Here is a 10,945-nt window from a genome sequence, read left to right on the forward strand (position 1 = left end):
GTGCCAAGAGCTGCCCTGTGGGATTAGGCTAAAGCCAGTCTCCTGCTGAGGTTACACTCTTGCTAACCACACCACGTCCCCTGCCTAGGGCCCATCTTCAATACATCACTTCCACAGAAATTCCTGTGTCAGCCACTGCTTCTAGGAACCCCATCAGAGGCAGGGGGTAAAGAATCTTTGGCAGGTATGGCCTAGTCTTGGAAGCAAATGGAAAGCTTCCAAGCTCTCCATGAGCTACCCTCATGGAGACTGGGTATGAGATTTGTGATGTTCCTGAATAGGTGAGCTAGACCAGGGAAATGACCCCACATATCTGTTCTAATACACTCTTTGTTTTGCACTTTGTAATCCGCAATGTGTCAAAGCCCCTTCTTACCCAAGATAATTCAAGATTCAATATAAAAAGAAAAAGAATTACCCTTCTAGTATTGGAACCAGAACAAGTATAAAATGAAGAAGGTGTGGGGTTAGGGCTGCATCGGTGGCTTCTAGGAAAAGCCCTGATATTTTAACTGAAATCAGTCAAAATCATCCAGAAAGTTGGACCTCTCAGGTTCTATATTTTCTCCTTACCTTACCATCCTGATACAAAGCTTCAAGACTCTGAACTTCTCAATGATCTGATATTCAGATCCTGTGAATGGTGGATTCCGCCAATTCTGGGAAAGCTCTTAACTGAGCAAAGAGACGTATGAGGAAAGCTAAATTTATCAAGTGTTTATTCATAGCTTGGTGTTATTCACTTTTGTATTCACTGAGGCTGGCCCAGAGTAGCTGCTTAATGCTTGCTTGGCAATAAGTCAGCCTGCGTCCTGCTGCTGGGCAGGGAAATGCAAGACTGTGTGAACCTCTCATGTTTGTAGCCTCTGGGAAGAGGGAAGAGATCAGACCAGCTCATTTCCTCATAGACACAGGTGTTCCTTAGCTCTGAACTTGGCCGTTGGCTTGTGTGTGAATTCCATGTTCAGGAGTGGCCAGGGCCCTCAGGGTGGGGCAAGGGTGTGGCTGGGCAGAGTTCAGGAATGCATTGTTCCAGAAAAGTAGTCCGAAAAGTTTTTCTGCCTCCCTTTCCCTGGTTGGCTTCAGTTTCAGTAATAGAAAACCTGCCCATTAGGGGTTCGCTTTAGCTGCTACTGCAGTGGCCAAAGGACTCTTGCTCTATTTGGGAGGGCTATTGCCAAGGGCTTCCTAGATGCAAAGCACGGGCTCAAACCCAATTATCACCAAACGGTTAAAGGAGAAATGTCCTGCTTAGGTCATGCCCTTAAATGAACCCAGGTTATTACCTCCTATGGTAAAAAATTAAAACAGACACCAGTATTTTGAGCTTAGACTTTTGCCTTGGTTCCCTTCATCCCACTCCCACCCCTTCTCTGTTGGCCTTTTTATCTTTTCCCAGTCCTGCTCCCATGAACCCTAACTGGCGTTAGATAGCCAACAGACAATCCAGGCTTGCAAAGAGCTTTCCAAAGACTCCTGTCAGCTGCCAAAATGAAATTTTGTGACCTGAGAAAGAGGCACAGAAATCACTCCATCCCAACCTTTGCAACAGTGAGCTTTGCAGCAATCACAGATAAACAAAACTGTAACCTGGGACAAGACCAAAGTCACGGAGCTCTCTCTTCTTGTCCTATGACAACTCCAATCCTACTTCCATTAAGAGTATTACCTAATTTTGAGGTGCTCCCTGAGGCATATCAGCTGAATGAAGCCCTCAATCTTTATTTGAGTCATTTAACTCTTTTTTTTTGCCTTGGCAGTTGGATGTCATGACTTATGCAGAGCCTAGATGAGCCCTGAATCCTTTCGAGGTTTCAGAGATGGAGAGAAGATGCTGAGGAACTCTTGCTTCCTCCCTTCTTGGTGACCTCTGTTGGGTCCTCCTTCAATCTTGTGCTCCAGTTTTCCTTTGTTGCATGGACGTTTCAGGCTTGGGTTTCTTTGAAAGGTTAACCTATTGTCTGATAAGTCGCTGCATCTATTTCCTTCGTCTTTTGGGATTCTCTGGGCAAGTAGAGAATTCGATGATAGTCTTAAGGTAGGACAAAGCACTTCTCCCTTCTTCCATCTAGGATCTCTTTTATTATGGAAAACACAAACCCAACATTTCTCTCCCCACTCCATCCATCCCCAGGAGTCATATGTTCTGCCACACTGATCCTAACTGTTAGGTTCCTCTTTAAATAATAGGATCAGGAAAGACTATATTGAACTCCAATGAGGAGCTCCAAAGGTGGGGCTTTTGAGACAAGTCAGAACTTATATATATTTGCTTGATACCTTGGAGCCAAAGAAAAGTAGCTAACTTGAAATGGGTGGTTTTCTTTAATGTGTAAAAAGAAGCCACTGAAAAAAAAGAGCAATTCAGATAGACTTCCACCTACGGAGGTCTCTTAAACAACATCAGCTTTCTTCCTACACAAAGACTGTCTTCCTACACAAAGACTGACCCTCTTGTCTAGCTGTTTCTGTCTCTTATAACCCCACTTCTCTCCGGCTTCCCTCCTTTCCTGATCCCTGCCCTCCTTTCCTCCTCCTGCCCTTCCTCAGCTCCTTCTCACCTTATTTTTAAAATTTTTAAAAGATTTTACTCATTTATTTATCAGAGAGAGAGAGAGAGAGAGAGAGAGCACAAGCAGGGGGAGCAGAAGGCAGAACATGCAGAGGGAGAAGCAGGCTCCCCGCTGAGCAAGGAGCTGGATGCAAGGACTTAATCCCTGGGATTGAAAGCCAGGACACTGGGATCATGACCTTTAGCCAAAGGCAGCCACTTAACCGAATGAGCCACCCAGGCATCCCTCCTTCTCACTTTTAGACCCAGACCTTTACCTGGTCCTTTCCAAGAAGGTCCCAACCCAAATCTGACACCCCAAACCACAACCTAGTTTTGGGTTGAGTTCCATACCTGGCCTAAGATTTCCCAAATCCTTGAAAGAATAGAGAGAAATGTATTGAGCAATTCAGGATAATGCTGGGGGCTTTATGTTCCTGAGCACCCTGATCTATAGCAGTTAGCACACCTTTTAGTGGGCTCAAGGGGTGACAGAACCTGGGTTGACAAGGCCAAATGGCGACCATAATTAAGGACATAGCTCACTCTCATAGAAATAACACACTTCCTCCAGATATGCCAAAGCCCTAGAGTTAGGAGTCTTTTAAAGGTGATTCCTGAAGGTTCCCCCGCCCCCACCCCCCTGCCCTCATTGACTGGGGAATAATCTAGTCCTGTCAACAAGCATGTGGTGAGTCTGTCTTTAACTTTAGGGACTGATTAGGCCACCCCTCGTCTGTGATCAGCACCTTTTTATTACCCCTCCTAAGCCTGAAATATCAGATGCTGTTCCAAAGCATAAAATAGGTTGACAGACCACACCTTTCTATGAGTTACAACACTTAGTGTTTTGCAGATAATATCATAAAAAAGAGAAAAGCTCATACCATGAATTTATGACAGTACAGTTTAAATAGCTTGAGGGAAATAAAAGGCCTTCCACAAATATAGCAGTTTCCTGTCTCCTTGGGACCCTTAAGTTGTCAACATGCTTTTTTCCTCAGTCTTTCCATCCTCCCCTGGCCCCCAACCAATCAGGAGTGGGACCTTTTGCCCCAGTAAGAAGCCAGTATTAAGGGCTCACCAGGACTTTCTCTTGGCTGTCCGACTGGGATGACCCAATATGCCCTCACATGCTGGCTTTCCTCGATTACCCTACACTCTTATTTCCCCACCTCTCTTCTTCCTTAGAATTAACTCATTTTTCTGATTTACTTTTCTTAGTCTCTGATGTCCTCTGGGTTTCATCATCTACAAATGAGGGAGAAAGAAAGACTCTAGCGCCTTAGGAGATCCCATAATGCCTCTTTCTAAATTGCTCCAGTATCTCTTAAGCCCAAAGCACTGGAGGGACTATAACCCACTGTTGCAGATTTACTCATTTCTAGTGCCTGTCCCTGTAGCACTCCCGTCTTCTGCTTTATACGAGACTTGAGGGCTATGAATCTTATAGAGCAGCCATGTTTCCCTGGCTTTACACCTCCAAATTCAATACACTGCTTAGTAATACATCTCAGTTCCATCTTCTCCCTTAACTGGAGACTTAAAACAGAGTTTCCTGAAACTCTTCTGAAGCATATTTGGACACAAAGGAGACAAATTTCCTAAGAAACGTGGTATAAGCAGATGATCTTGAATAGTGGACAGCTTTTACCCGAGATGACAGAATAATCCTGTCCTAATTTTATCATCTCCCTTTTCATGCCAGCCTTGTTTCTCAGCCTTTATCTCTAACCTCTGAATATGCAGAAGAATCTCCAACTGTTAGCCTTGCTCTGCTATTTCTCCTTCCTTCTATCTTTCTTTTTTCTTCTCCCTCTCTACCCTTTACCTTCCTCCTTCACTATCCCGTTTTTGGCATTTTTCTGGGTCAACCTTCTACTTTTGAAGCTAATGTCACCTATGATTGTTGACTCTGCTCATCATTCCCATTAGTTCCATTGCCATTTTAGAAGTACCTATTTCTTGCACAGAAGGAAATCTGTCTGTCATTACTGTTGGCATTTGGGACAAGGTCCCATGCAAACTAGGTCTCCAACAAATCTCCAAGGTTAGCACACCCTATCTAGAAGACTCCCTGAAGAGGGGGAACCTGTTTCTTTTGAAATGAAATATTTGTTCCTAATTCTCAGTTCATGGGCCCTGAGCTACTGTAACAAAACCTGCCAGGCCCAGTTTAAGGGAGTGAACATCAATGGGCCAGCTTTACCCAGGAAAGAGTCCCAAGGGGGTTCAAACGTGTGTGTGTGTGTGTGTGTGTGTGTGTGTGTGTGTGTGCACTGCTTATTTGTTTTGGCCAATAAGCAATTGGACAGAACCATATTCTCTCATCTATTTGAGTTTATCACCTTTTTGGGTCAACAGTCAAATTCTTACTCCCAAACCAGAAGAATAATCCATGATTGAGGACTAGCACCCCTCTTTGCAAAACATCCATTTTCAGTAAGTGATGAAAAGGAACTGCGTGAAGAAGCTAAATGACTCAGAAACAATCTAGATATGTTCACTGCCACCTGCAGCAGGTCTTATGCCAACATTATCACTGAAAGACTGAACCTGTGGGCTTCTGAAGATTTTAATGCAATGCAAGAGTTTTTCATGCTGTCATTTGTGAGCTAAGCCATGCCACTAACAATGTCACCAAAGTATTAAAGCACTTGCTCATGAATGCCCGAATTCCAGAGGCTGTTGTCCATCATTGACTGGCATTTGACATTGTCTTGGCATCTAAGGAATGTATTTGTACAGCTGTCAAAATGATTTTTGCACGCACATACACCTCCCAAACTTTCTGATGTCTTTTCATTGAATAAACACATCTGTGAAGCCAATCAAAGCATTTGTCGAGTGAATGAGGTAGACCTGTCCTCTAGAACCTATGGATCATTGTCTGGTGATTGCAGAAGGGACTTTTGCCCTGGGTATTCACAACAGAGATACAGTCCTTGGGATACACTTCTCCCCAAGGGCTGGTGATTATTTTCTTTTTTTTTCTGAAAAGAGTACCCCTCCTCAAGGACATCCAATCACATCTAATCAAGACCAGCAATCCTGTCCTGTCCAAATGGATGATCCAAACTATGATTAAAGACAGAAGACCAAAGAACAAACTGTCCTCCAACTCACTACGAGAGGCTACTTGACTCAATTCTTGAACCTATGCATCTCTGTAACTTTGTGTTTTCTCCCAAAAGATTTGCGTGGAGATGAAAGTTATTTATGTTGGCCAAGAGATGGAACTATAAAAGAATTAGAGCAGACCCCAGTTTTCCTTGCTTAGACCTTTGCCTCTTTTCCTTTTTTCCTCTCTTTTCCATTATTTTTTTTTCTATCTTCCACTCCCCTGAAACTTGACTGACATTGGGCAACTTAAAGACAACCATCAAGGTTTACAAAGACCGACTCTGGAAAGAACTGTTCCATCAGCTACCAAAATGAGATGCACCAGTGATTCCAAGAAAGAGGCATGAAAACCAACTTATCCCAGCCATTCCAACCTGAGCTTTGCATCAGATAGAGAAAAAGAAAATTGCAACCAGGGACAATACCAAAGTCCTGTACCCCCCTCTTCTCCAATCCTGCCTCAGCTCAGGGAGTTACCTAATTTTGAGGTGCTCTTTGATATGCATAGTCTGAATAAAACCTGTAACCTCTATTGGGTCAGCTTCACTGTTTTTTCCCTTGACTTTAAAATCTTTTCCCAAGACACATACCATCATTAAGGTGTATAAAGACATTTGAGCTGCCTGTGCTGGGCCCAGTCATTGCATCTAAACCTTTCCTTATTTACATGTTTTAATATACGTAGGTGTTTAAAAAAATTTTTTTTTGAACTTGGAAAAGAGAGATTCATGGCAGTGAAGAGTGGAGGGGTGGTATAGCATCTGTTCCTGGTTTGATTTAGAACTGATTACCTTCCATGTTACCCTTCAAATTCACTCTCTGCCCTCTTTATACCACTCTGTTCTTTAGGAGACTGACATCCACTGGATGTATCAACAGGCTCCCTACCCTTGGCTTTGTGTTGGGTTCAGTCAATGGGAGGCCCCAGAAGGATGTCAGAAGGTAGACATAGTGCAGTCAAGGTACATATTCTCTGGGTCATTTTCTGTCTGATCACCATGGATCGACTGAATCCTTGACCCAATGCTCCATGCAAAGCTTCTGTTAGTTGTACTTTCCCTTGTTCCTGTAACTTTTTATTCTTATCTCTTTAGGCCTGAGAAATAACAGCTCCCTTCTGTTGCTAACCTCAGAGAAGGTTAAGCTCTGTCAGGCTCCATACCTGACAATTTCTGAAAACTCTGCCTATACCTTTGGAAATAGCCCTTTATGAAATTGTCCTCAATGGACTATTTTTACTGCCATTTTTTTCCTGATAGAATTCTAACTGATATAGGCCCTTTGACCTGGATTTGAGCCTCTGTGGTTAGAAGAGAGAGATACTGGCAAAACTAGAAATATTTTTTAGATTGAATAATATTCTGGAAACACACAGAGTTTCTTTGAGGCTCAGCTGGCAAATTGTTTCCCATTATTTGCTAGATGATAAATTTGATTTGGAGATGATGTCAATCTTGTTCACTGCTAAGTCCTCTATGATAGCAACTACCATTATTGAGTACATACTCTATGCCACATACATACCGTTCTTAGAAAATTACACATATTCATTCATTTAACCCTCACCAAAGTTCTGTAAGGTGACCCTTGCTTTTTTGCCTCCACTTTTTATAGTTGGGAAAACAGACACACATCAGCTAGGTCATTCTCCTGAGGTCATATGGTTCATAAAATAATGGAGCCAGGATTCAAATCCAGGCTAACTGGCTCCAGAGTCCATGTTCTTAAACATTCCACTGTTCTGCCTTCCTAGTGCTTAGCATAGTAGGTTCGTAGTAGGTACCTCATAAATATTTGGCTGAAGGGATAAATAAAAGGATAAGTAAATGAAGAGTTGGAAAAGAGGTCATTCGCTCCCATTCACTCTGCCACTGCATGGGAATCAATCATGTTTGGGAACACTAAGGGCGGGAAGCTTGGCAATCCTCAGAGCTGGCATCCTTGGCATGAATATAGATATTCTCTTGGTGGGTAAAGGCAGCAGAGAGGCTTCCGCACAAAGCTAGTGGACAGTGGACCTGAACAAGAGGGAGCTGCAGTGGAGATGAGAACAGAATGGTTGCTGTATGGAGATGGCAACTGCCAGATGATGTTGTGGACTTATGGGAGCTGCCCTTTTGGAGAATCTCAGAAATAATGGGGGGAAAGATGCAGGAAAATATTTAATAATTAAAATTAACATTTAAATAATTTAAATATCTTGGAATTTACATTTTTAAAGAATTTAAAATATTTGATAATAAAATAAGTGATTTCCAGAAATAGTCTAGTGTAGTACCAGTAATATTATTTGTTTCCTAAATAAGATGTCACCTTATAGAGTAATCACAGCCTTTCTATGGGTCAAGGACACCCAAGTAACAGATGGGATAAGATAGGGTCTGATTGAGCTCCTCATTGCAACAGAGAGCACAAATAGGGGCTGCAGAGACCCACATTCTAACTCCAGTTATGCAATAAAAATAGCAGTATGACTCCCAGCAAGTCACTGACCTGTTCTGAATTTTAGATTCTTTGTCTATAAAATGAGAGGGCTGGACAAGGTGATCACTGAAGTCCTGTGAGCTCGAACTCCGACATCCTTTGATAAATGCTTGCTGACTGGGTAAGTGAAATCCTTATTAAATAAATCAAATTTGGAAGGAGGTTTTTAAATTTGCTGAGCTCTATTAACAACCTAAAAAAGTAGGACCAGAGAAGGGAAAATAAAGGGAGCAGATAATATCAAGGAGTCCCAGGGATCATGTACACAGGAGACAGAGGGAAAGGTGACCTTCATTCGGGAAGGGTGGAACAAATCTACTTGTCTCCTCGACAACCTCACCCCTGCCCTCCAGGTCCTGGTGAGAGCAGCACCAAGAATAAAATGGAAGTAGCAATTCCCTGTCCAGTGGCTGAGAGCCCTGACCCTCTCTTCTGCACAAGAGACATGCTCAACACTGTTCGTTCCTGGAGTCAGGCACAAGATGCAGGAAACCACTGGTACTCTCCAATCTGACATGTGGTTTACCCTGTGTCCTGTTTATGAACTGCCTTGAAAGCCAGAGAGGTACAGGAGCTTGGGAGGAATGGAAGCCCAGTGAGGGCATCTGGACAACTTTGAGAATCAGCCTTTCCAGGAGGCTTTGTTGTTCCCTCCTCCTCTTTGTGCTATCATTTTGTGGGTGAAATCACTTCTGACAATTCTCAGAGGTCTCCAGGTCTCTCTTTGAAGAATGCTCCAGATCTCTCTGCCCTGCTCCCTGCTGACTGGGCAGCTTCACAATCACAGAGTGGGTGAGAATGACAGGGGGTGGGCTGGGGAGGTGGGAGGATTACCTGGAATTTCCATCACTGCTTTGTGCCCCGAGGAGAACTGGATGAGCCACTGGACTCCAAAACTTACCAAGGAAGAGACGATGTCACATCAAAGCATTCTTTGTGCTCTATTCTGGACACAAAGCACATTTGAGGTCCTTGTCTCAAACCCACTTCCTCTACCCAGTGTTCCCTCCAGGATGGTGGCATTCAGGACAATGTCTCCACTCTTCAACAGCCCAAATCCAATACTCCAGCCACATTGTTCTTTTCACTATCTTCCAGACATGACTTGTTCTTTCCTGCTTATATACTTTTGCTCATGCTGTTCCTCCTTCCTGAAATACACTCTCTTCCCTTCCCTGCCCCTCCCCCATCCTCTAAGGCCAGTACTGAGTCCCATGTGCTTCTTACAGTCCTTGCCAACTCATAGGAACATCCTCACTAAATTTCTCTAGTGCTCACGTTCTGAACATCTCCCTTGGGAATTTAACCCTTTATCTGTATTACTCCATTGAAACTCCTCACATCAGGTTTACCAGTCATGTACCTGTGGCCAAAGCCAGTGGCCTGGCCCTTTTTTTGGTTTTTCTCTTTTTCAACTTTATTAAGATGTAACTGGAACACTGTGTAAGTTTAAGATGTATACTGTGATGATGATTTGATATACATATATATTGGGAAATGATCACCACAATAAAGTTATCTGAAACTTCCAACATGTCACATAACTAAACTTGTTTTGTGGTGAGAATGTTTAAGATCTACTCTCTTCACAACTTCCAATCTATGATTCAATATTGTTAATTATAGTCACCAGGCTGTGCATTAGATCACCAGAAATTATCCGTCTTATGGCTAGGAGTTTGTACCTTTCGACCATCTCCCTGTTTTCCCCACCTCCCTCCAACCTCCAGTCCCTGGCAACCACCATTCTACTCTCTATTTCTAGGAGTTCAACTTTTTTAGATTCTGCATATTAGTGAGAACATACAATATTTGTCTTTCTCTGTCTGACTTATTTCACTTAGCATAAAGCCCTTAAGGTCTGCCCATATTTTTGTAAAAGGCAAGATTTCCTTCTTTTTTTTTTTTTTAAGATTTCCTTCTTTTTATGGCTTAATAATATTCCATTATGTATATACCACATCTTTATCCATTCATCTGTTGACAGACACTTAGGTTGTTTCCATATATTGGTAAGTGTGAATAATCCTGCAATGAACATGGGCATTCAGATACCTGTTTGAGATAGAGATTTCATTTCCTTTGGATATATACCCAGAATTTAATCTTCTTGTAACCGGAAGTTTGTACCTATTGACCAACAGTTCTCCCTTCCCCCTACTCCTGGCCCCTGGTAACTGCCATTCTACCATTTGTTTCTTTAAGTTTAGTCTTTTTAGATTCCACATGTAAGTGGGATCATACCGTGTTTGTCTTTCTCCGTCTGACTTACTTCACTTAGCACAAAGCTCTCAAGTTTCATCCATGTTGGTGCAGATGGCAGGATTTCTTTCTTTTTAATGGCTGAATGACATTTCACTATATATATGGAATATATATATATACACATATACATATATATGCATATATATCAAATCATATTTTCTTTATCCATTCATCCTTCAATGGACACTTATTTCCATGCCATGGTTAATATGGATAATTCTGCAATAAACATGAGAATGTAGACATCTCTTTGAGATAGTGATTTCATTTCCTTTGGATATATATCCAGAATTGCTACCATATGGTAGTTTTATTTTTAATTGTTTGAGGAACCCCTATGGTGGAAGTTTTCCATACTAGCTATACCTATTTACATTCCCTCCAAGAGTGCCCAAGGGTTCCCTTTCTCCACATCCTTGACAGTATTTGTTATTTCTTGTCTTTTTGAGACTAGCTCTTCCAACAGGTGTGAGGCAGTATCTCATTTTAGTTCTGAATTCCATTTCCTTGATGGTAATTGAT

This window comes from Neovison vison, chromosome X, assembly GCF_020171115.1.
Source record: "Neovison vison isolate M4711 chromosome X, ASM_NN_V1, whole genome shotgun sequence".
Taxonomy (NCBI): Eukaryota; Metazoa; Chordata; class Mammalia; order Carnivora; family Mustelidae; genus Neogale; species Neogale vison.